At 46.4% G+C, this 24,445-nt stretch overlaps 1 protein-coding gene and 1 long non-coding RNA gene across 2 annotated transcripts in view; one reads left to right on the top strand and one right to left on the bottom strand.

The window, feature by feature from the left end:
• The window catches only part of LOC142765291 (uncharacterized), a 107,946-nt gene that overhangs the window by 56,701 nt on the left and 26,800 nt on the right, over nt 1-24,445 (bottom strand). The gene's annotated exons all lie outside the window — the stretch shown is intronic.
• Nucleotides 16,045-22,579, top strand: LOC142766171 (uncharacterized). The gene is made up of 2 exons (XR_012884436.1): nt 16,045-16,284; nt 18,509-22,579. It is a non-coding gene; the product is annotated as an uncharacterized LOC142766171 (long non-coding RNA).

Genomic DNA, 24,445 nt, shown 5'->3' with positions numbered 1-24,445 from the left:
CATGTGGAGTCACCTCCGTTCCTTCAGAAGCGTGAATTCATCGTACTTTGAATAGCCAGGGCTGAATGTAAGTCCGCGTGAAAGTACACTCAGTTCTTCGTTGCTAAGTTCTTTATCAGAAAAAATAAAAACGTTTGGTTCTTTGGGGTGTGGTGGCAAATCTTTCTGAACGTGAAGTGGCTTGGTATTTTTCATGTAAGCAGCAGTGGGTATAGCTCGTGGTGAGACATTGTCCCGCGCGAATTTCTTTCTCTTAAGTTCTTTTTTTAATTTTCTCCGTTTTTTTGTGCTCAAATGCGGCGAGCTCTTTAGCCTCCTACTTCAAAAGAGGAATGTTATTTCTTATATACCACTCCTCCTCTGTCAGTGCGTTCAGAGTCTTTCTACAGTGTTCAATGGTGACATTAGTTAGCTTCTGTGTGGCGTGATCGAGACTTTTCTTCCACTGTTTCATTTCCCCTTTGTCAAAATTATACATCGTTTGTGTAGCGACAAGCGCAACCTCTTCAAAGCCGTACCCGCCAGTACATATTCTTCGAGACTTCGCATGTGAAGTTCATGCCGTATTCGTCTGTCAACCACTTTTCTAAGTTTAAGAAAATTTGAATCTTTTCTGTTGCTAAACTTCAAAGAAGGGCAAGCTGCCAGCGAATTGCACTGGAGGGTGAAATACAGAAACAGTGGGCACAATGCCCACTCGGGGGAAGGGTGGATTCTTGGGAGTATTGTTGACAAAGATGGCACTGCTCATTTACGGTCACCTTACTCTGTTGAGCTCCTTTCCCTTCCTAATCCCGCAGTGTCGCTCTTGCTTCTTTCTGACGTTTCCTCCTCGTTTTCTTCTTTTTTTTGTTGTTGTTACTATTTTTCTTCTGGCCCCTTTTCTCGCATTTCGAGTAGCAATAAAAATATACGAAAATATATAAATATTATCATGCCTTAAAAAAGACGGGGCTTCCGTCGAAACGTCGGCTAAATAAACAAGTCGCTATGGGAAAAGCGCGTCTACTTTCATAGTTATAACCTTGCGGAGACCACAGTTATTCTTCTGCATATATATATATATATATATATATATATATATATATATATATATATATAGATATATATATCATACCTGGTAGGCCTTGACGAAGGCCGGTCCCCGGCGGTAACGTTGGCAATAAAGCATCATTTTTCGTTTGCACGTTCGCTTCATCTGGTGACTTATAACTCGACCCGAATCCAGGAAGACTTTCAATATATATATATATATATATATATCATGACAAAGGCCGTGCCACGGCCGAAACGTAGAGTCAACAAGTATCAAAATTTCTTAAGTGTGCTCCTTTATTCCTAATTCTATTTGCACCGGACCCACAGAATTTCTTTTTTGAATCATATATATATATATATATATATATATATATACATATATATATATATATATATATATATATATATATATATATATATATATATATATATATATATATATATATATATATATATATATATATATATACATATATATATAAATATGGTTACTTGTATATATATATGATTACTTGGTTATTCTTGATGTCTTTTCATTATATACAAATATTCCTTACGATGACGGCATAGCTGCATTACAAAACATGTACACAAACCATAGACAATCTAACACCCCAGATTTCTCTGCCATTGCAACTTTGACGAGGTTGGTCCTTGAATTAAATTCAGTCGAGTTTAACCAAGAGTATTTTCGACAAATCAGCGGGACCGCTATGGGCACCAAAAGGGCACCTAATTATGCCAACATATTTATGCGAAAGCTAGAATTTGAATTTCTTGCACAAAGTTCCTTGAAACCAATGTTATACAGAAGATACATAGACGACATCTTTCTTATTTGGACCCACAGCGAGGACGAACTTCTCAGCTTTATCGACACTTACAATGCTGTACATCCGAACATACACTTCACACACACATACTCGCAAGTTAGCGTAAATTTTCTTGATGTTACCATAACGATAGAAGAAGAGAAGCTCTCTACAACCCTATATCGCAAACCAACGGATCGACAACAATACCTCCATTACCAAAGCGGTCACCCACGCCACTGTAAAAACAGTATTCCATACAGCCAGGCTCACCGGTTTAAGCGAATCTGCTCTAGAGACGCTGACTTTGACACGAGCTCACAGAGGCTAAAACTTATGCTCGAGAAACAAAAATACCCCCCACGTGTAATTAATGACGCTGTTCAAAAAGCGGGAAAACTAAAGCGTGAAGACTTACTTATGAAGCGACCACCACGAGAAGACCCACAAGGAACAAACCTCTGCTTGACTTACAGCACAAACTTCCCCAATGTAAACAAAATCCTTAAACGACATTACAACATTCTGGAACAAAGTGAACGTCTGAAACGCGCATTCCCATCCGCTCCAGGCGTCGTTTACCGATGACCACGTAACCTCAAAGACACCCTTGTCCACTTCCAAATTAACACATCACCCCCCAATAATTCATGCCGCCCTTGTTTAAAGCCACGATGTCTTGTATGTAAGGCGATGCGAGAAACAGACAAAGCAACCAGCACGCAATCCAAGTTTGCGATTAATATACGAGGAAACCTAACATGCGATTCCTCTAATGTGGTATACCTACTCGAATGCAACGTGTGTGGTATGCAGTACATCGGACAAACAGAAACACCATTTAGGATTCACTTCAATAATCACAGAGCCCATGCGAAATCAGCCCCAAGTCTACCTCTTTCAAAACATCTCAATCTTCCCGACCACGCATTCGACAAACTATCAGTAACGCTCTTAGAGTCGGGATTTAAATCAAATGGAGAACGCGAACAACGAGAGTCATACCTTATCCACCGATTTAACACCCTCGATAGAGGAATAAATGAGAATCCTGGTACACTTGCAGCAATTAATGCATCATAAAACAATAACGGAACAATGAAAATAGTAACTGAGTTCACGGCACTGCAGCTGCGAAGGGCACTGGACAACCCAAAACAATTCCAAGTGTAACTACTCTTTCTAAGTGCAGCTGTCGTCTGTTTTCTGTTTTATTTTACTACCCAATCAATTGTGCCATGCATTACATGCCCAACAGCAACCCTGTGCACAGCCGGGAGGCCCCCACTACGCGCGTAATCCAGAAGCGGGCAAGGAATTCGCATTGCACCCGCTTGCACAGCCTACAGCAATACGGGGCCCCCTTTTTTTACGACGAAATGTTGACAGGGCGCAGAGTAGTTAAAGGCTTAGAACTTCCTTAAATGCCCGCTTACCAGCCTCTGCCACAATACGCGGCACCCCTCCTTCTACGACGAATTGTTTACGGGACTCCGAGTAGTTAAAGGCTTAGGACTTCCTGAAAAGCTCTTTTTTGCCCCACGCCGAACCGCCAGTGCCAGGAGGGGCCGTCTGATCGGGAGGAATGCGTTAGTGAACGGAAACATACACAGACCGCTGACATCAGAAAGGTGAAGGGGAGAGGGGGGAGAGAGATGAAGGGGGAAGTGGAGGGAAGAGTGGAGGGGGAAGTGGAAGGAAGAGTGGAAGGGGGCACCCGAGGGTCGTCCACCGTATATTATTTTTCTCTTCCTCTTCTCTTTTTTCTTCTTTTTCTTTCCTTTTTTCTTTTTTTTCTTTTTTCCTTTTTTTTCTGTCTTTTTTCCTTTTTCCTTGCCCTCTGATTTGAGACTGTATAAAGCTGAGCACCAACAAACTGTATCTTTGATCCTGATGAAGGCCAGACTCTAGGCCGAAACGTCGAAATAAACCACGTTGTGTCCGCTCACGGAGGATCTACTGGACTATATGCAACGCTACGGCCACTCAACCACCATGCCTGCCTAGAAAAGACCGGCCACAGGCGCACCTCCAGTCGAGCAGGTCTCACGGAATTTCTCTAAACATTCACCAACATCAGCCATCATCGGAAACTCGCAAACAAGGTATTTACATCGGCATTTCAACCCGCATGAGAAGACGACACCTGCAATCATTTCCATCCGTGGAGCCTCCACACTCGACATCGAGAAAGAGCTTACTGGCATACCACGATCTGCGACCACGCTCGTTTTTCAGGTTGGTACGAGCGAGCTGGCATCGTACGGACTAGAGGAATCGCTACGCCGCCTTCGCCGCCTAGTGAACAACACGCTTCGGACACGCCAGGAACTCGAAAGGCTCGTTGTTTCATGCGTGCTGCCCCGTTACCTCAACCTACACCTGGAACGATCGAACGAACAATTCGTGCACCACTTAAACCGGGACGCTCGTCAATTCAACGAGCCAGTCAAGGCCTACCTCCGAAGACCCAGCAAGGTGTCATACATTGAATACCAATTCGAGCAGTTGCCACCCAAGACGCTTTCTTGCTGCGGATGGGCTTCATCCGAGTTTTATGGGTGTCGCTTTGATTGCCGAAACCCTCAAGAAAGCACTCGGCCGTGGAGATTTCGAAGCTACCACGGGGTGGTCGACTCAACCAGCCGCTCCCGTGAATATACGTTCAACACAACAAGACACCCACGAGAGGACTTCTGCATATAAATATACACCAGGAGCCCCACACCCACCCAACATCACAGATGAGTTCCCGACGATCAGCAAAACTGTGACTCCCGCGAGCCACAAGCACCCCCTCACCATCATCAACAGCGCACCACTACTAGGGGGGAAGTCTGCAGAACAGCCAACACGCGTCTCTCCATTGCGGATGTCGAGACCAAAAGCACTACACGAAAGCACCACTACACCACTTCTCAAAGGGAAGCCTGCCGAACTACGAAACCGCGTCCCCCTATTGCGGACCCCGGAACTGCGAACGAACACGTTCGCCGGAAGCCCAACGCCGAAATCCTCCCCACAACGACGAAGGCCTGCCGGACATAACTACGACCTGCGCACCTCATCAGTGCCATCCCCGCACCCAAAAGAAGATTGACATCTGAAAGGTAAGTCCAGCTCATCGCTTCCCAGTTGCAATGCCACTTTCCTAAAAGTACGAAAACTTGCTGACAAACGAATTAGACATGAAATGCATAAATCAACATTGCAAGTGTACCTTCGTGCTAGAATAGCCCCCAAGGGTATGACACTCTCCCTCACACCAGCCGCTACAAATCTAGATGAACACGACCAAATAACAGGAAAAAACGTCCTCCATGAGGCATCTCTTAAATTAACAGAAATCGCTCTTAATCACAGTGATAAGCAGGTAAAGAAACTGGTCGCTATGACCAACACCACTCTCCGCCACAACACTTTATCGAACGAAGAAATCACGCGATTAACAGAATTTGAACAGAATAAATACCAAGCCATCATGACCACAAAAATTCATAAACTCAAAAGAGACCATGTGCCCAAACCCGCGTTCCCTGATATAGTTCCTTATCACTACAACACCACCACCCAGGAAATCACTAATGGTACAAACGAGCACCCATCTAGGAAAACACCCTGTGACACTGTGGTTGTAAACTTATCGTATACGAGCTTGTCACCTGACGAAGAAAAACTGCTATCTAAGGGACTAAGCTTCTGCCCGACCACAACATTTTTCGATGAATTCCACTTGCTCCGAGACCTCGACAACTTCGCTCGAAGCTTAAGGTTGCGCGAATATTTCTTAGACAGGCCTTCTAACCACGAAACAATTCATCGTCGTAAATCAAATGATTGGACACCGAACAGTAATCGAGACAAGTGCTTGGACCTTTATATCACCGCAGTACAGAAAGATATAGTACACGAATACCACAGACAGAAAGGAAACCGAGAAAACTTGACAAAATCTGAAAAAATAAGTATGAAAATATTGGCATCTAGGACAGACATAACAATAAAACCCTCTGACAAAGGAGGAGCAATTGTAGTCCTTAATACAACCAACTGCTTACAAGAAGCATACCGCCAACTAGACGACTCAAGATTTTACGAACGCCTCTCAGGTGATCCGACAGACGAATACAAACGTATCGTATCAACAGAACTAAAGAAACTGTTGGATGCAGAAAAGATAACCAACACTGACCACAAACTGATGCATGCAGCATACCCTCGTCCGGTTCGCTTCTACATCCTCCCAAAAATTCATAAACACGGTAACCCAGGTCGACCAATCATATCAGGCATCGGTACAATAACTGAACCCATATCAGGGTACGTGGACAAACTATTAAGCCACATTCCATGCACCCTCGCGTCGTACATAAAAGACACCACACATTTTCTTCGAGACATTGCAGGTATCTGTGTGCCGAGAAACTCGTACTTGGTTACTCTTGATGTCTCTTCATTATATACAAATATTCCTGACGATGACAGCATAGCTGCATTACAAAACATGTACACAAACCATAGACAATCTAACACCCCAGATTTCTCTGCCATTGCAACTTTGACGAGGATGGTCCTCGAATTAAATTCATTTGAGTTTAACCAAGAGTATTTTCGACAAATCAGCGGGACCGCTATGGGCACCAAAATGCCACCTAATTATGCCAACATACTTATGGGAAAGCTAGAATCTGAATTTCTTGCACAAAGTTCTTTGAAACCAAAGTTATACAGAAGATACATAGACGACATCTTTCTTATTTGGACCCACAGTGAGGACGAACTTCTCACCTTTATCGACACTTACAATGCTGTACATCCGAACATACACTTCACACACACATACTCGCAAGTTACCGTAAATTTTCTTGATGTTACCAAAACGATAGAAGAAGAGAAGCTCTCTACAACCCTATATCGCAAACCAACGGATCGACAACAATACCTCCATTACCAAAGCGATCACCCACGCCACTGTAAAAACAGTATTCCATACAGCCAGGCTCACCGGTTTAAGCGAATCTGCTCTAGCAACGCTGACTTTGACACGAGCTCACAGAGGCTAAAACTTATGCTCGAGAAACAAAAATACCCCCCACATGTATTTAATGACGCTGTTCAAAAAGCGAGAAAACTAAAGCGTGAAGACTTACTTATAAAGCGACCACCACGAGAAGACCCACAACGAACAAACCTCTGCTTGACTTACAGCACAAACTTCCCCAATGTAAACAAAATCCTTAAACGAAATTACAACATTCTGGAACAAAGTGAACGTCTGAAACGCGCATTCCCATCCGCTCCAGGCGTCGTTTACAGATGACCACGTAACCTCAAAGACACCCTTGTCCACTCCCAAATTAACACATCACCCCCCAATAATTCATGCCGCCCTTGTTTAAAACCACGATGTCTTGTATGTAAGGCGATGCGAGAAACAGACAAAGCAACCAGCACGCCATCCAAGTTTTCGATTAACATACGAGGAAACCTAACATGCGATTCCTCTAATGTGGTATACCTACTCGAATGCAACGTGTGTGGTATGCAGTACATCGGACAAACAGAAACACCATTTAGGATTCGCTTCAATATTCACAGAGCCCATGCGAAATCAGCCCCAAGTCTACCTCTTTCAAAACATCTCAATCTTCCCGACCATGCATTCGACAAACTATCAGTAACGCTCTTAGAGACGGGATTTAAATCAAATCGAGAACGCTAACAACGAGAGTCATACCTTATCCACCGATTTAACACCCTCGATAGAGGAATAAATGAGAATCCTGGTACACTTGCAGCAATTAAATCATTAGAAAACAATAACGGAACAATGAAAATAGTAACTGAGTTCACGGCACTGCAGCTGCAAAGGGCACTGGACAACCCAAAACAATTCCAAGTGTAACTACTCTTCCTAAGTGCAGCTGTCGTCTGTTTTCTGTTTTATTTTACTACCCAATCAATTGTGCCATGCATGACATGCCCAACAGCAACCCTGTGCACAGCTGGGAGGCCCCCACCACGCGCGTAATCCAGAAGCGGGCAAGGAATTCGCATTGCACCCGCTTGCACAGCCTACGGCAATACGGGGCACCCCTCTTTTACGACGAAGTGTTGACAGGGCGCAGAGTAGTTAAAGGCTTAGAAATTCCTAAAATGCCCGCTTACCAGCCTCTGCCACAATACGCGGCACCCCTCCTTCTACGACGAATTGTTTACAGGACTCCGAGTAGTTAAAGGCTTAGGACTTCCTGAAAAGCTCTTTTTTGCCCCACGCTGAACCGCCAGTGCCAGGAGGGGCCGTCTGATCGGGAGGAATGCGTTAGTGAACGGAAACATACACAGACCGCTGACATCAGAAAGGTGAAGGGGAGAGGGGGGAGAGAGATGAAGGGGGATGTGGAGGAAAGAGTGGAGGGGGAAGTGGAAGGAAGAGTGGAAGGGGTCACCCGAGGGTCGTTGTCACAGAACGAGCGCTAAAAATGGGCGCGCCGCCAAATTCTTGCGATAACGCGCGGGAGAGACGTCGCGAGGACAAAAGAGAAAAAAAAAAGAAAACAAACATCCAAGGCTCCCCGGGCGCGCGCTCTCCCCTCGGAAGCGTGGCTTCGCCGATGAACCTCCTCACCCCACATCGGCGGCCTAGCAAGCCCTAGAAATTTCCAGATGGAAAGGGGCGTGTATGCCGGGTTGAGTCATCTGTCAGGGACGGCCCCCGTACAGTCTCGCGCCTCTCCACAGCCTCCGCTGCGCATCGCGCTGACGAAATGATGAGAACTTTCTGGAATGTCGCGTGGAAGGTATTTAACCGAGCAGCGGAGATGAGAGATCAGGAGAAGACGGAAGTTAGCGCCAGAGTGCGTAGGGATTCCGCCGTGTAGTCGGCGAAGGTTTTGTCCGTAGAGACAAAGCGGGAGAAGAAGACGATTTCCACCTGAGGGTCGACGACTCGAGCTACAGGCAAGAGTGTGTGTTTACCGCTATCGAGCGAAGACGCGCGGCGACAGCTGCGTGTGTGAAGCCGACGTGTTCGGGCGAAGAAGTTGAAGCTTGAAGAGTGGCCAATTGAAGACGCGAGGTTTCCTGGAAGAGAAACTGCAGGGGGCTGCGGAACGACAACAACACTGGACTTTGAGTGAGTGATTCTCGGAAGAGTATCATCGAGACTTTTGTTCCAAGAACTTTGGACTGGATAGGTTTTTGTATCTCTTTAGTCTTTAAGTGTCTTGGTTGTTCAATGCATGCGACTGCATCGTAGTGCGTATCGTCGTCTGTGTCCGTTGTTTCGAGTGTGGCTGATTGTAGTGTGTAGTACGTTGTTTGATTGGTGACATATTGTACTCAACTATTGTGGAGTGTGCATTCTTGTGTATTGTTTTCGATCTGCCATTATTGAGAATATAATTTTGTTGGTTTATCAACTCTCGGCTCTGACTTGTTCTTTGGGCCACAGCCAGCGTCCGCTGGCGCGCCAAAAAGGACCACTTCTAAATTGTCCACGCTTTCGTGGTGCGGTTCAGGGGGCCGATATTTCGGCCCTTGGAATTAGCCCGGCAATCGCCTCCCTGATTAACGGGACCGTGTGTGACAGTCGTCCACCGTATATTATTTTTCTCTTCCTCTTCTCTTTTTTTCTTTTTTTTCTTTCCCTTTTCTTTTTTTTCTTTTTTTTCCTTTTTTTTTCTTTTCTGTCTTTTTTACTCTTTCCTTGCCCTCTGAGTTGAGATTGTATAAAGCTGAGCAATAACACACTGTATCTTTAATCCTGATGAAGGCCAGACTCTAGGCCGAAACGTCGAAATAAACCATGTTGTGTCCGCTCACGGAAGATCTACTGGACTATATAAATATATATATAAATATATATATATATATACATATATATATATATATATTTATATATATATATATATATATATATATATATTGCCACGTTCCATTTCCCAAGTTTTTGTTATCGTCCAAAAACACCACACCATTCTCAGTGCGAAGCGCGCCTGCAGTTTTCGAGAAGGTTCCGGACTGTAGTAGATCATTTCGATAAGATCACGCCCACTGTGCGAACGGTACAGATTGTTCTGGAACCTACGCCGCCGCCAGTGATAACGCTAGAACATTCGACGGCAAGAGTATAAATGCCGACGCGCTTCGCCGCTTGTCAGTTGTTGATCAAAGGCCGACGCTCCGTTCGCCGCTATCAGTCCGTGACTGCTATCTGTGCGAGACTACTGCTGTAATTGGACTTTCCGTTTACCGGCCACAGGTTCGCCCAAATAAACAGTTAAATCCCAACACGAAGTCTCCTGTCTTCGGCCACGTCACGACCCCGTGACATCTGGTGGAGGTGCTGCTTCGTTCATGTACCGGACGCCCCCGTCAAGCCGTGAACCCAGCCCACGTCGCGGAGAAGACACCGACGCCAACCAGGAGCAGCGAACAAGCCGCCGACAGCAAGGGCTACCACCGGAGTACGTGTTTCTAGAAGACAAGGCGCGGAAGACCAAGGCCATGACCGCGACGGCAGCGACAATGACAACCGCCGCATCCCAGCCCACGATGGTCATGCATCAACCCAGGGAACCGCCAATTTTCCATGGGTCATCGTTCGAAGACCCTGAGTCCTGGCTTGAAACATACGACCGTGTGGCCGCCCTCAACCACTGGGACAACGAAGAAAAGCTCCGTCGTGTGTACTTCTACCTGGAAGACACCGCAAGGACCTGGCTAGAGAATCGTGAGTCCACGCTCCGAACATGGGATGTCTTCTGCGGCGCATTTCTGCAAACGTTCGCGAGCGTCGCTCGCAAAGAAAGGGCCGCTGCTCAACTAGAGACCCGAGTTCAGCTACCAAATGAGAAGGTTGGAATTTTCACAGAGGAGATGACCCGCCTATTTCGTCACGCTGACCCAGACATGCCTGAGGAGAAGAAAGTTCGTTTCCTCATGCGAGGGGTCAAACAGGAGCTCTTCGCGGGACTAATGAGGAATCCACCGAACACCGTCCAAGAATTTGTATCCGAGGCGACCACTATCGAAAAAACCCTCGACATGCGCACCAGACAGTATAATCGTCGCCTGACTGCAGAATGCGCTGCTGCTCAAACCAGTGACCCTGAAAACCTGCGTGAAACGATCCGAGCGATCGTGCGGGAAGAGCTGCGCAAACTGTTGCCTTCGGCGCACCCTCAAGTGGATTCGATCGCCGACATTGTGCGAGAAGAAGTTCGGCAATCGCTTCGAATTTCCCAAACACCGCTGCCCGAGCCAGAAACTATGAGCTACGCCGCTGCAGTGCGCTACAACGCTCCTCGCCGTCCACGCCGAAACGCCGCGCCGTCGCACTTCCGTCGCCAGACACCACCGCCGCCACCACCCCCACCGACGACCTACCGTTCGCCAGCGGACCAGCGCGGTGCGCCGAGGAAAACCGACGTTTGGCGCACCCCTGACCACCGCCCACTGTGCTACCACTGCGGCGAGGCCGGGCACACTTACCGCCGTTGCCAGTACCGACAGATGGGACTGCGTGGCTTCGCCGTCGATGCACCACGTCCGCAGCCAGGGGAACGGCCACGTGACATCGCCAACTACCTGACAGGAACTCAATGGACACCACGAAGTCCTTCCCGTTCGCCGTCGCCCAGCCGCCGCATGTCACCGCACCCCCGGCAGTACTCCGGCCCAACGCAGGGCCGGTCTCCTAGCCCGTATCCGGGAAACTAAGGGCAGCAACCGGTGGAGGTGCGGTTGCTGTGCGACGAACTACCGAAGATCCTCCGACGACGACGACGCCGCGACGGAGCTTTCCGAACACAACGCCAACCAGGCAAAGCTCTGACGGCGAAAGCTCACTTACCGGAGGTGGGCTGACGACGCAACATGGAAGCAGCGGATCAAGCCGACGCAGCCGTGACCCGACGCCACGCCCTAACTGTAATGCGAGACGGTGAACTAGCGGCATCGACGTTCATTTTGACGGCCACAGTGTGACCGCTCTCGTCGATACTGGAGCCGACTATTCTGTCATCAGTGGGTCGTTCGCGGCGAGGTTAAAGAAAGTTAGGACAGCTTGGAAAGGCCCTGAAATCCGCACAGCCGGAGGTCATTTTGTAACGCCTGCAGGAATCTGCACAGCGAGAGTCACCATTAACGGCCGTATTTATCATACAGACTTCGTAGTCCTACAGCGTTGCTCGAAAGATGTCATCCTCGGCATGGACTTCTTATGCCTCCAGGGTGCTGTCATCAACCTAAAAACAAAGTCGATAACGTTATCCACAGAAGAAGCACTACCACCGCGCACGCCGTCAGGACACCATGCCTTGAATGTGCTGGAAGAACAAGTCACCATTCCGCCTCGCTCAAGCGTCATTATTTCAGTCGGCGCTCCTAAATCACCTGACTTGGAAGGCGTCGTTGAAGGCAGTCAGCATCTGTTGGTCACCCGAAATATTTGCGTCGCAAGAGGAATAGCAGAGCTGCGGAGAGGCAAAGCAACGGTTATGCTCACGAATTTCAGCAATGAGTACAAACATGTGAACAAAGGAACAACGGTCGCATACATCGAAGAAATTGTCGAAGCCACCAGTGCTTTCGCCCTCGCCGATTCTGCGGAACCTGCTCAGAGGAACCAAGCCCCTCCCATAGCTTTCGACGTCAATCCCAGGCTTCAGAACGTTAAGCAAGAACAGCTCAAGGCCCTGCTCCTGCAATATGAAGATTGCTTTTCGTCGTCATCGAAAATTCGGCAGACCCCAATCACGAAACATCGCATCATAACCGAAGAAAATGCCAGACCACTCCGTCAGGGTCCGTACAGGGTTTCGACGCGAGAACGTGAGGCCATGAAGAGACAAGTTGATGAAATGCTGCGGGATGACATTATCCAGCCGTCCAAGAGTCCATGGGCATCCCCCGTGGTGTTAGTTAAGAAAAAGGATGGGACCCTACGTTTCTGCGTCGATTATCGCCGCCTGAACAAAATCACAAGAAAGGACGTGTATCCTCTCCCACGAATAGACGACGCACTTGATCGGCTCCATAACGCCAAGTACCTTTCGTCAATGGACCTCAAGACTGGCTATTGGCAAATCGAAGTCGACGAAAGAGACCGAGAGAAGACGGCGTTTATAACACCGGACGGCCTCTTCGAGTTTAAGGTGATGCCCTTCGGCCTTTGCTCAGCGCCTGCAACTTTTTAACGCGTTATGGATACAGTACTGGCAGGATTGAAGTGGCAGACTTGCCTTGTGTACTTGGACGACGTCGTCGTGTTTTCCTCGAGTTTCGACGAGCATCTTCGGCGCCTTGAAGCTGTACTTCAAGCCATCAAGACTTCCGGACTCACACTGAAGCCAGAAAATTGCACAATTGCGTATGAGAAGCTCTTGTTTCTGGGGCACGTTATCAGCAAGTCTGGAGTTCGTCCCGATCCGCGGAAAACAGCCGCCATCGCCGACTTCCCGCCGCCCACTGACAAGAAAGCCGTGCGCCGATTTCTGGACCTGTGCGCCTATTATAGGCGGTTCGTGAAAAACTTCGCTCGCATCGCCGATCCTCTCACTAACCTTACCAAGGCCGATGTGGAGTTCAAGTGGGAAACGCCACAGGAACACGCTTTCAAGGAGCTTAAACATCGCCTCCAGACGCCTCCGTTACTTGCCCATTTCGACGAATTCGCCGAGACAGAGATACATACTGACGCAAGCAGCGTAGGTCTTGGCGCCGTTCTTGTGCAGAGGGCTGACGGACTTGAAAGGGTTATTAGTTACGCCAGCCGATCGCTATCGAAAGCACAAGCAAATTATTCCACAACAGAAAAGGAGTGCCTCGCCATCATCTGGGCTACGTAGAAATTTCGCCCCTACCTCTACGGCAGGCCCTTTAAAGTTGTGAGCGACCACCACGCCATGTGTTGGCTAGCCACCTTGAAGGACCCTTCAGGTCGCCTCGCACGATGGAGCCTGAGACTTCAAGAGTGTGACATTACTGTCATTGACAAGTCCGGCAAAAAACATTCTGACGCCGACTGTCTCTCGTGCGCCTGTAGACCAAACGCTACCCGACGACCCGGACGACGAGTACTTCTTGGGAACGATAACTACCGACGACTTCGCTGAACGACAGCGGGCCGACCCGGAACTTAAGGCCCTAATAGAATACCTCGAAGGCAGGACCGCCGAAGTCCCGAAGGTATTCAAGCGCGCACTTGCGTCGTTATTTCTACGAAACGGTCTTCTACAAAAGAAAAACTTTTCACCGCTTCGAGCTAAGTACCTCCTTGTGGTGCTTCAGCTCTGCGACCAGAACTCCTGCAGGCGCTGCACGACGATCCGACGGCAGGGCACCTCGGTGTTTCTCGCACGCTCGCGAGAATACAAGAAAGGTACTACTGGCCACATCTTACCACCGACGTCACTCGTTATGTGAGGACATGCCGGGACTGTCAGCGACGCAAGCCACCGCCGACAAGGCCAGCGGGACTTCTGCAGCCAATTGATCCACCTTGCCGACCTTTCCAGCAGATTGGTAGGGACCTACTGGGGCCGTTCCCGACGTCGACTCTCGGAAGCAACTGCACAGTAAAATTTTTTACACCCTTAAGGGTGTAGAAAGGATGTTTTCAAGATTTACACCCTCTTTGAATGAATGTAACACCCTTTTCTTTGCTGGTACACCCTCAGAGAAGGGTGTAACGGGAAAAAGGGTGTTATTATGCCGTTCGTGAGGGTGTTGAAGAACAGAAGGGTGTACACCTATAATTGTTGGAATAAAAATTGTTCCGTTTAACGTCCCAAAGTTGTCATATAATCATTAGAGACGCTGTACCGAAGGGCTCCGAAAATTTAAACCACCTGGAGTTACTTAAGGTGCACCTAAGTCTAACTACACAGGTCTCGCACTCTGTCTCGTCCTTTAAAAATGTGGCCACCGTGAACTGCCGGGATTCAATCCTGCGACTTGCGGGTCAACAGTTCAGCACCATAAGCACCAGACCACCGGCGTGGGAGTGCACGTGCAAGAATCGAGCTGCATCCAGGCTTGCAAATCAAATACCACGCATAGCGCAAGGAATGCATGCCTTTCCTAAGATAACAAAGAATGTCGCAGGGATGAAAAAAATCAAGGAAATGATTGAGGCATTGACAAATTTTACAGAACACTAAGAATAATTGAGAAAATGTAAAAGAGACTAACTTCTTCTCGCACTGTATGATTCGACATGCTTTGCCGCTTTATATCGTCCACATTATGTGTGAATAAATGAATGGGCTACTGTCACGATCTACGGACAGCACATATTCATGTGTAGAGGCAATTGAGAAAAAAAAAGCTTGAATTTATTACAAAAAACCCTTGCTCGGTCAAAAGCCGTTCGAGTGCAAGTTGTTTTCACAAGATTATCGAAGACGAGACGTGCTTGGTCCAAAAAGAAAACAATGCACTACCTTCTGCAACCATGCGGAAGCACGGGAAGTGGTTTTTTAGGTGAAGAAATAAAGGTCAGAGAATGGCACGGTCAGTGCACGCAGCGCCTTTGCGAAGCGAAGGGGAGAAGGGTACGAGAGGAGGAAGAGACACGCCTCTCGCCCCCCCCCTACACACACACACACACACACACACACACACATATATATATATATATATATATATATATATATATATATATATATATATATTGTGGGACACTGCGACCCACGCCGTAAAATTTGTATTTGCTATCTATTCTCTTTGACATCCCCTCGCGGGGGGGGGTGTATGAGGTGATCAGCAGGGAGCACTGCAACCCCCGTCGAGTTATAAAACTTACGTCGAGTTACAGTGCCCCCTCTCTATTTCTCTATGTACCTATAGGGATTTACATTGCCCCCTAAGTGACCAAGGGTTGCCCCCGCCCCCCTTCCCCCGTGGTGGGCACGCCTATGCATAGGCACCATCAATCATTGCAATAAAATTTTGTGTGTATATGTGTGCGTCAACCATAGTACATTTCGAAGTCAAGAACATGAGTGTTTTAGGTGATTATTACTGCTGTTCTTCATTTGTTAAAAATGCATTGTACCTGCAAGCGTTTCAAACTTTGCGCGCTAAAGTCACGTGTTAATTTTCTATTTCGTTTTTTCGTAAAAATAAAATTATTTTTCCTGCTTTGTTTTTATGTTATATATATTTCCGTTTACTCTTCATACTTAGCCGCATTACTTAAGCATTTTATTGCGCCTTTGTACGTCTGCGGAGCTGTAACCCCGAACTTGTTTTGGCGTGCTCGCTGGTCGGGCGCTGCAGCTTGTCGGTTCTGCATCGTTTTTTCTCGTTTTTTGAGGTGTGCTTGCGCGCTGCGTTCGTGTTTTGTGTTCTGCCGGTGCTGCCTATTACGAAGATGAACTCTACTCAAGCGAGGACGTGTGGCGTCGCATTTTGGAACACTCGCCAGGTACGTACCACATTCCTGCTGTCGGCGCTTTGTCAACACCGAGAGCGTGATAACGATGCCATGCTACGTTTTTCGTTACATGTGGGCGATAAGTGAAGTTTTTTAACGTAGCGAACCTGTTTGTGTGTGTCATTTCATCAGGATGAAGGCGTTTTTGTAGGAAGTCAAGCGTGGGCGAGCTTTTTCTTTCGATTCAAGCATGCTTCGGTGTGTGAAGCACATGGCGCGTGCCTGCGCAGTGGGAATTCGGCGGCGGATTTGTGCGAGTTGTGACGGCGCTCGCCTCTGTCGGCAGTGGTGTTGGCAGGGAGCCCTGCTCGCGATGGACCAATATTTTGGTTAAATAATTGTTGGGCGAAGACGGCGTTTGTTAGCTGTAAGCGTTGATTACGCCTAGGGCGCGTATGTTTGGATCTCTTAACTTGGATTTTTTTTTTGCATGCCTGTTCATATTGTGTGCTACAGGAGTCAACGGGTTCATTTGTTGTACGTTTCATACGTGGTACGTCCAAAGCAGTTTGAAAAGTTTCGTATGTTGTACGCCCTTTTTTTAAACTGCTATCAGAAATTGCTGCGGGCAGCCGAACGTATGCCGGTGTATGCATCCACGCCGGCACGCATCTTTGAACTACCGTGTTATTCGAGTTCGCGTGCAGCATGCTGCCTCGTCTTAGATACGGCTCGCAAGGCTTGCACGTAAGTACGCTTACGTGTTTATGCAGTCCGTTTAGTCAAATCTGAGCTTACGTTATACACTCGCAACATAGGTTGTCTGATGCGTTCGGAACCCATGAATTTTGAGCCGTTCGTTAAACTTGAACTGTATTTCCGAACAAAATTTTCATGGCTTATTGGGGCCGAATAACTGTAGCTTAACTGTGCGAGCCCTAATTCGATCAGTAGTTCATGCGGTAGAGCACATTTTATTTTATTCAGCTTGTTTTCGCTATGCTTAGATTTCATTATTTTGTGGTGGTTTATTAAATATTGTATGTGCCTCGCCAAAACTTTGTGTTCAAACTTCGCTAAGCAATTTTACTTGTACGAACAGTAAGAACAGTTTAGACCATCACCTTCAATGGCATTTAATAACAGATGACAAGCTTATGCCGATCTGGTCAGAAACACACATGAAAACATTGAAAAACCACACATTGGCCTCGAATAAAAGCACAGTCTTTGTCACTTGTGAATAGGGCTTTTGTGTGGGGGCCAAAACGTCATGATTTCAATTAGGGTCAGCATGTTGTTTTGTCTTCACATCAGATGACAAGCTTCAGTAAATTCTATAGGCATGCGCTACAGTTATAGAAGGGATCTGTGGTGTTTGGAGAAACAAATATATCATTTAACGCTCAAAACTTGCAATAATGTTATACATCATAGTATGCATACATAAGGCATGCACGTGTTGCTGTGAAAATGGAAAATTGGACAGTATGTTCATCTGACAATCATGAATATAGACTGCATGTTTCCAAGCTGTTGGCATTGACGCAATTACACAACTTCAGAAATCAGTCTCGTCAAACGTTTATTGTGTATTGCTAAATCGTGACCAATGCCTTCCAGTATTCTTGTTACTAGAGATCGTTGCAGAAGCTTGCATGCTTTATTGGGATGGTATTTAGCTCAAGATGGGTGCGTTGTATTAGCACTTCCACATTTTTTCCCATTATTTATTAGACAGCCTGTAATGAGGGGTATGTTAGGGATGAGTGAGGGGCACTGCCTTTTTAGCCACCTGGAATCATTAAATTAACAGCCATAATTTAGCAGTTGACAATAGTAATTTAGTGAAACCAATTTTCTTCGTTATCGGCATAATCGTTCTAATGTAGGCAGCCGAAAGAGAGTTGCATTAGTTGTGTTCAAACTAAAATTCGTAATATAACTTTATGTGTTACCTCCAATGGATACTTGATCAAAGTGCATACCGTCATGTACGCACTGCCCTATTAATAAATTGGCATGTATACGCACTATGCCAGAGCGCTATTCAAGTATATTTTGTGACAGATCTGTTATGTGAAAAATGCATATTCTTTCGTAAGGTTGCAGCTATGTTCGCCAAAAACATTGAGGATGTTTTTGTTGTAGCATGTCTGGTTTTCGTACATCCTACTCTTTTAAAACAAAACTTTCCAGATCATTCTAAATTGAGTTCCAAATTCTGCTTCGCTAACAGACACATCAGTAAATTGTTTTTTTGTTTCTCTCGCAGTCTATACATGCTCGTCGTAGGAAGAGAGTGTGGGAGACGTCTGGACTAGCCCATCATCAAGGCTGGCTCGTGGAAAATTTGACTGCTGGTGCACATCAGTGGCGCATGGCTTCTGTTTCTTCTGAAAAGCGAGCTGCAGAGAGCCACCTGGTAGCTGTATTCAAGGAGCACAAAGGTTCAGGGTGTTCAAAGTTAACCCTTTTGTTTTTCCTTAAAAGAGAAGTCAGCGCTGTAAGTTATCTATGTAAAGCCACCTCTGCTGATAGCTATGTATCGAGGAGGATGCAATGTGAGACAATAATTATCACTGTCAGCGGTGCCATTAAGTTTTATTAATCAACTTAATAGTGACCACAGCAGGAGATCATGTATGTGTTAAATATTTGAGCCAGTCACATTTCTACATATTGTCACTTGTAAGAATTCTAGCATGCCTGTGCTCAGATATCCTGCTGGAAATTTAGTTTCGGCTTGCATTATTATGTGTGCAGGACAGTGAGCACTAGCACAGACTCTGATTTCATGCATTTAATCTGACCATCGGTGGAAGGCATGGGCAAACATTAAAATGGTTACTCTTGCTATTCGCTGGCGATAGCAAGAACCGACTGCTCGTTCCGCTATGGAGTGATATTTTGCTAAACCTCACTGCCTTGCATGCGTAATCGTGAAAAGCAAAATTAAACTTTCAAACGGGATATCTAGGAGCATAAACACAATCAAAAAAGTTTTCCAAGTGGGACTGTGTAGAAACACGACTGCCTCCAACTTTTTAATGCAAACATACCTGCTTATTTGCGTTACTAAAATTTCAATATTTTTGGTTGATAGGCCAGATGACAGCATTATTTATTACTTTGTGTCCCCCTGGACACAATCTGCCAAGGTGTTTTTCTGTTCCTAAGGCTAAAATTCAATGTAACTAGGCAGTGCATTTAAGAATTTGTCAGTGCTGCTTACTGAGCTCTTTATTGGATATTTTGTTTTTTCCAAGATCTACTGAGTGTGTTGCTCGCCATACTTGCATGTCATGTTAATTGATGCCTTATGTGCAATTGGCCATTTAGAAACACTTTTTGTGTTGTGATAAAAAGTAGCACATTAATGATTTTATCTTCAGTGTAACCTTCACTGAATATTCTATTTTAGTATATTTTTGTCACTGTAGTTATTTCATTGCCTTTGGGAAGTTCAATTCATAAGTACAATCAAGTGTTTTCCCACTGTCATACTTCATTGTACCTAACGTTGCCAATACCAAACCATGTCGGTTATTTTACAGTGATACATACTCATGTCTAACATTGTTAATGATAACTGATAGAAGGCATACTAGAATATTGTAACGTGAGTCCTTGGATCGGAGGGTTGAATGGTGAATTTTTTCAACTACATAGTAATATCTGCTTGCTTTATTTCATGTCAAGTGTAATGAGAATAATATTTACTGAGGTTAACGTGTTAAAACCATGATATAATTATCAGGGACACTGGAGTAGAGGGTTTCAGATATTTTGACCACCTGGGGTTCTTTAAATCCATCCACGTCTAAGCAGACACGTGTCATGCATTTCCTCCTTAATCGAAATTGCAGCCACCACAGCCATGGTTTGATTTTGTGGCCTTCAGTTTAGCAGTCAAGGGTTACTTGAAGTGTATATTAGTTGTGGGCTGTGGTCTTGCTTCCATGATGCATCTTAAGTACAGCAGTTTGGTGCCAACCAGGCATCTCTACTAGTGCTCTGGTGTTGTGTTTTTGCATTCGTAATTTACTGCAATATTTAACTATTTTATCAAGATGCATTTCTGAGCAGCTCTGCGAAGTGTGTGCTGGTGCTTATTACATTCCTAATTTTTTGTAAGAGGTAATGATTGTTGCATGTATTCTGAGTTAGATAAGAAGTTACGAATTTTCCTTCTTTTATACTCTGTAAGAGTGCAAAGCCCAACAAGTCACTCTGTTATACTTTGCATATTGTACATCAGATGGCTAAATTGTGTGTGCAGAGCTTATATAAACAGCCCATAGTGTTTCGAATGCCTTGAAAACTGCCTTAGGATCAGAAAAAACTTGTGAAGAGTGAGATAGTCTGGGTGAACAGTGGAAGTTCCTCAGATAGGCTGGCTGATGTTTCAATAGGAGGACTTATGTTCGTCAAAAGTGCCGTTTCTTCTCATCCTTGGCATGTTAGCTTTAAGGGGGTTAGTAGAGATGTCATCTCCTGGTGGTGGTGCGTGTCTTTGTTGGCAATTGCCGCCGGAAAAGAAAAAAAAACTAGAAAGCAAACAAGTGCAGTCCTCACTTCATTTCAAGTTGACTGGTAGCAATTCACAATGTTCTCGGAGGGTAGAGAAAAAAATAGAAGCAAAAAAGAGGAAACACGCAAAGTAGGAGCGGTGTGCTGCCGCTACAGAGGCAAAAAAAGCGAAGAGCTTTAAAGTTTGAAGCCAGCAGACAGTCCCCGCGTTTGGCCATCACAAAGGGTTGCCGACGATAAAGGCCTATGCTGTTCTCGAACATCTATGAATGGGACTCGTAAGAAAGCGGTTACGAAAAGGCGCGAGAGAGAAGCAGGCAGCTACCTTTAAATGCTAAGATTTCAAAGGCAAGCGACACCAGATGTGTTCGGAAGAGAATGTGTTTAATTGGGAAAGTCATTGGTTAAAATATGCTTTCACTATCCTCGTAGGTGGCCCGCTCAACAGAATTGCCTCAAGAATTTGGCGGCATGTTGGCAGAGAAATAGAGAAATTCAGAAGACTGGCTCAAGACTGGCTCGTGGCTGGATCGTGGTAGCTACCGACTACCTCACCCGCTACGCCGAGACAAAAGCCCTGCCAAAAGGCAGTGCATCCGAGGTAGCTAAGTTCTTCGTCGAAAATATCGTCCTACGTCACGGCGCCCCGGAGGTCCTTATCACCGACAGAGGAACGGCATTAACTGCCGACTTAACTCAAGCGATCTTGGCATACAGCCAAACAAACCACCGCCGGACGACAGCGTACCACCCACAGACCAACGGCCTCACCGAGCGGCTTAACAAGACGATCGCCGACATGCTGTCAATGTACGTCGATGTCGAACACAAGACGTGGGACGCCATTCTTCCGTTTGTGACCTTCGCACACAACACGGTGGTGCAGGAGACGACGCAGATATCTCCATACAAATTGGTCTACGGAAGGAGCCCGGCAACGACGTTCGATGCCATGTTACCCAACGTCACCGACGAAGAAAACCTCGATGTGAGCGAGTACCTTCAACGCGCCGAAGAAGCCCGACAACTTGCGCGTCTCCGTATCAAGAATCAACAGACGACCGACAGCCACCGTTACAACCTTCGACGACGCTTCGTGGAATACCAGCCCAGTGAACGTGTTTGGGTGTGGACGCCGATACGCCGACGTGAACTAAGTGAAAAGCTTCTGCGACGGTACTTCGGACCGTACGGGGTGGTTCGACGCCTCGGCCCACTTGATTACGAGGTTGTCCCCGACGGCATCACGAACTCTCAACGACGCCGATCGCGACCTGAAGTCGTCCATGTCGCGCGTCTCAAGCCGTTTCATGCGCGTTAACAAACTGAAACAGTGTTTTTTGTAATATTGTTGTATCATAATTTATTCATGTACTTTCTTGCATTATTGTCGTACCTTCATCTTTAGTTAAAGCATCGGGACGATGCCTTTTTTCAGAGGGGGGCAATGCCACGTTCCATTTCCCATGTTTTTGTTATCGTCCCAAAACACCACACCATTCTCAGCGCGAACCGCGCCTGCAGTTTTCGAGAAGGTTCCGGACTGTAGTAGATCATTTAGATAAGATCACGCCCACTGTGCGAACGGTACAGATTGTTCTGGAACCTACGCCGCCGCCAGCGATAACGCAAGAACATTCGACGGCAAGAGTATAAAGTCCGACGCGCTTCGCCGCTTGTCAGTTGTTGATCGAAGGCCGACGCTCCGTTCGCCGCTATCAGTCCGAGACTGCTATCTGTGCGAGACTGCTGCTGTAATTGGACTTTCCGTTTACCGGGCACAGGTTCGCCCAGATAAACAGTTAAATCCCAACACGAAGTCTCCTGTCTTCGGCCACGTCACGACCCCGTGACAATATATATATATATATATATATATATATATATATATATATGTGTGTGTGTGTGTGTGTGTGTGTGTGTGTGTGTGTGTGTGTGTGTGTGTGTGCGTGTGTGTGTGTGTGTGTGTGTGTGTGTGTGTGTGTGTGTGCGTGCGTGAGTTTATTAACGCAAGAAAGAAATGTAATCCAGGAAAAGGTTCCGGTGTCAGGAATAAAACGTGGAATTGAACGTCCGCCTTCACGCGCGTGGCGTTCGCCACTGAGCTACGAGTGAACACCCCCTTCAACGTTGAAACGACAAGCTATTTATAGCTACCACTAATCACTGGCGGCGCCGATCTCGGGAGAAAAAAAGATTGGCTGATCCCACGTGCAATAGGAATCAATGATATGCAAAGTATGAATGAGGAAGGTTTATATGTCGCTACAGAATCAGCACAATATCAGAAAGCGGACGTAAATACTGATTGATTGATATGTGGGGTTTAACGTCCCAAAACCACTATATGATTATGAGAGACGCCGTAGTGAAGGGCTCCAGAAATTTAGACCACCTGGGGTTCTTTAACGTGCACGCAAATCTGAGCACACGGGCCTACAACATTTCCGCCTCCATCGGAAATGCAGCCGCCGCAGCCGGGATTCGAATTCCGTGCCCTGCGGGTCAGCAGCCGAGTACCTTAGCCACTAGACCACCGCGGCGGGGCGACGTAAATGCTGCCGCACATGACACCAATATCACGATTGTCATGTGCGGACCTCTGATTTATCTTCGTCGTTCATTTACGCCTCGTGATACTAAGTTTGGTATATGTGGTGCTAGCAAAACAGCCACTAGCACGCTATGAGCATAGCACGTAGTGATGCTTTACATGACACACATAATATGATTATCATGGTTAGACGTGTTAGTTACATTTGTCGTCCTTTCACGACACGTATTACCCAGTTTGGTATAGGTGAAGGCAGCGAAACGGCCGCAAGCACGCTATGAGCGTAGCATGAACTCAAGTTTTCCATGACACGCATGTCATCATTTTCATGTCCAGGGGTGTTCTTTATCTTTGTCGTCTATTCGCGTCACGCAATACCAAACTCGGTATAAGTCAAGCTAGCGAAACGGCCACAAGCGCATAATGAGCGGATCTTGTAGTGATGTTCTTAAACGACACACATCTCAATATTATCATGCTTCCAGTGGTCATATCCCTTTGTCGTCCATTCACGTCCCGTATTACCAATGTTAGCGTGAAGCTAGCGAAACGACCACGAGCAAACCAAGAGCATGGCCTTTAGTTGTGATTTGCATGACATGCATGTCACAATTGTCACGTTAGGGTTTGTCACTTACGCTCTCTATGCAGTAATATCGCCATACCGGTTTTGCAACGCGCCATGTGAACAAAACCATCGCAAAAGCAGCAAGATCATAAAATGTAAATCATGACATTCATGGCGTTCATATCGTAATCCTAACGTAAAGACGATTCATTTATGCTCGTAATACAGTCATGTTAAGCCATATAATATCGGCATCAATGCCATCATTGAAACGGCCAGAAGTGCTAAAAGTCGTAGGCAGCTAGATAGTCGCTGAAGATCGCTAAAAAAAGCTTCACAGTTAAAAAGCCCGTTTCTGCGGCTCTTTTCTATAACATAACGCGCTTCTGCTCGGAGCCTGGTATGCGCAAGCAAGAGTTAGGTATGGGAACAACGACCTTTGCAGCGATGGCTACCCCTGACGACTCCTGAAGACTCAACAACTGCGGTCTCGGTTGCTTGGCCTGAAGAGCTCCGTGAAGCTGATGGGCTAAAACGTGCTGCTGTTCCCTACGCGT

This window comes from Rhipicephalus microplus, chromosome 1, assembly GCF_043290135.1.
Source record: "Rhipicephalus microplus isolate Deutch F79 chromosome 1, USDA_Rmic, whole genome shotgun sequence".
Classification (NCBI taxonomy): domain Eukaryota; kingdom Metazoa; phylum Arthropoda; class Arachnida; order Ixodida; family Ixodidae; genus Rhipicephalus; species Rhipicephalus microplus.
Note: the sequence above shows the minus strand (reverse complement) of the source record. Positions and strands in the feature narration are given on the sequence as shown.